Consider the following 3,298-nt stretch of genomic DNA (forward strand, 5'->3'; position numbering starts at 1 on the left):
CCTATTTCCTTCTGGGAGATGCTACAGGGCCATAAAAACATACACCTACAGACTCAAAAATAGTACAGCCAACACTGAATTGAAAATATTAAAATAATGTTTCCTCCAACTAATTGTTTTGTTACTTAGAGACCTTAAATGTAATTTTGTTGTTTATGTGACATACTGTTGACTGTGTACAACTTACTAGAAGTGTAATACTTCTTTTTAATCTGCTACTAGGGTGCTTTGCCCCCTGCTCACTTTGCTCGCCAACCCCCGGGCGGGTGCAACGCGCAAGCCACTTTGTGGATCTGCTGCCCACATATGGGGATGCGGATGTACAATTTAAACAGATTGTTATTTTTTTGGGAATTGTTACATATGCATATTAGAACTAACTATTTCACATTACAGCGAGTAATTAACCATATTAAAAAATAGTAAAATGTAATAATTTGAAAGTAAATTATGTTTTTGTGTTGCGTTAGAGTTTTTCATTCCATTATACAATTTTGTTCTGTTTGGCTTTGAAATTAACATGCAAATATTTTTTAAACTTACACTTTTACTGTGAAATTTAAGTAAAAACTATTTTTTGAATAAAATTTTTGTCAATATTGCATTGAATTTTGATTCTGTGTTTGGACTTACATTGTAACAACGCAACGTATAACTGCCCATGAGAGAATTTCATTTCTTTCTCTCTAATAAATAAACAGACTTTTATGAATGTTTGTCTCAGTGATTTGTGAATTGTCTTTGCAAAATGTATTCTAATGGGAAACGGTTAACGTTTTAATACGAATGGCATATCAAGATCTCTTTTGTTGTCTAATGTTATCCGGGGAAGATGTACTACGTTACCTTTCTTGGATACCTCCTTCTTTCAACAGTAATTCGGCCAGTGGAAGACTGGTCTGTGTTAACGGCTGTAGATATTCTTCGGGATCTTGTAAGTTGATGTTTTCATCTTCCACACTATCACCACGAACTGTTTCAGCATTGTCTATTGATACGCATTTAACCAATTTGCTGTGTAACTTATCGACAATTTTTGCTTTAATTCGTTTGACTTCATCATTTCTCGGTGCTAGGATTGCCCGTGTACTCATTTCTTCTGCTGATATCCCTTCGGGATGAATTCATCAATAAGATTTGTACATAATTGGTGTTGTTTTATTGGGAACTTAAAGTGAGGAATACGTAAAAATTTATAAGAGCTGAGAGAGCAGGAAATGTGTCTGTCAAAAGCTTTCACATGAATAAGAGATGAGAGGACTGTGTGTGTGTGTGTTTAATATGGTTGAGAGGAGGGCGTGACTTGAAAAAATCTCATGTCAACAGTCTTGTCTTACAGGACTTGAAAAAATTTCTTCCAAAAAGTCTTGTCTCGTTGCAAGATTTTTTTATATAATAGAGAGATATAAAACACACTAAGGTCTCTGTGTGTATGTGGTTCATCCAAGCAATCTAAATGGTCAGTTTTTCTTTGGCTTTGGTGACACAATTGAAAGAGTTACTGCAAATGTAACATACATGACAGGGAGAAAAGGCGTACAAGGCACACTGACAGAGTCACTTTTTAGGATGGGCAGTGTGAAACCAGAGAGCAGGTTTTATGGGAACACGACAGAGGGAGGGAACAACAGTCAAGAGGTTAAGACACCCAAAGATACCGATAAGGCACTGAAAGTAAACGTAGGGCAAAAGAGGTTTCAAATATTTTAAAATGTATACTGCCACCTTGCTTTTGACAGGTAACAAGACTAGAACGTGTATACTGTAAATTACGTACTGTTATTCTGTTTGTGAGTGTTCTTAAATAATGTTTTAGCCGTAACATTCCGTTCTATGGGATGCACAGTAATTTCATTATAAAAGCAATGACAATAAAGGCATCTATCTATCTATCTATCTATCTATCTATCTATCTATCTATCTATCTATCAGAGTTGAATTGCTTAAAACACATTCCATCAGTAAACTGTTTTCATTAAACACAGTGTATTTGTGTATGTGCAGTGCAGCATAAACGTAATACAGATAGGTACTTCTTTAAAGCAACTATAGGATTAATTAAAATTTTTAACAATATGAATTGACTTTCTGTCACAAGCACCCCTACTTAAATCATCTTCCTGTGCTTCTGCAGCAACAAACCCTTGACGGGTTGCCAGACCATCACAGTAAGATATTCCACCATCTCCTTTTTCTTTTGTTGTAACACTGAATTATAGAATATTTCAGATGTTACTGCCCACAATATGCCTGACACTTTGGATTTTACTGAGTCATTATTAATATTCAGTGGCATAAAAGATCCTTTCAGTTAAATTGCACCTGCCATCTTCACAGTAGAATTCTCTGTCTCCTGTGGGTGGGTGATGCAATGAAACAATCTCATTTGTATTTTTAAATACTGTTGTTTTTTTTGTTTCATATTTTATTATCTGTTTTTGATAGAGGGTGGCTTCAAATGCCACCCATGCACTATTACCCCTCTCACCGCCTTGAGCTGTTCCTGGATTTCAGTCATTTTTGGTCTTTGAAATACTAATGCAGATATGTATTTAAAATTATTATGAAGTACATTATAGTTAAAGATACAATACAACTCTTTTTTTTGTATGCCGCTCTTCACTGAGTACAGGCTCAGAGCACTGAGAACAGTTTCGTTAAAATCCAAGTATAGCAGAAGTGGTACACATATAAATGCAGATTTGTTCAAACACATGAAGAACATGGTAGAAACTGGTTAAACATAAATGGAAACCAACAATATCTCTTGTCACATACGTGCGCATTGGGATGCAGCTAAAGGGTCTGAATAGTGAGAATTCCATGCCTGACCAAGGGTGGTGAGGTGCACTGATTCTTTCTCTCAATCCTCTGCAGACCATTCACAGGACTTCCCACAGGGTCCCCACAGCCGTGATGATGTCACTTGCGGTCCCGGCGCTCGTGATGACGTCACTTCCTGTCCTGACTACATCACTCTCAGTCCAGGCCTTTAAGCCTGCCATCTTTGCCTCATCTCTTCAGTTCTGTTCTGGGCTCTGATCTGTATACATCAGTACAAAAATGTATTCAATTTTGCTGCCAGGAAATAATATATGGGTGGCTGCCCCAAACCTTTTTATGGCTCTTCATCGACTTTGTGACACTCTCCATTAATTATTAATGAACTATGGCCAGTTGACAATGGAAGATATTAAAAATGTAAAAAAGAAAGTTGAAAACAAAGTCAGAGTACTGCAGACCTCGGCCAACTGGCTGCCTTCCTGCTCCTGGGTTTTCTATAGTGCAGTCTGTGCTG

Source organism: Polypterus senegalus, chromosome 15 (assembly GCF_016835505.1).
Source record: "Polypterus senegalus isolate Bchr_013 chromosome 15, ASM1683550v1, whole genome shotgun sequence".
Taxonomy (NCBI): domain Eukaryota; kingdom Metazoa; phylum Chordata; class Cladistia; order Polypteriformes; family Polypteridae; genus Polypterus; species Polypterus senegalus.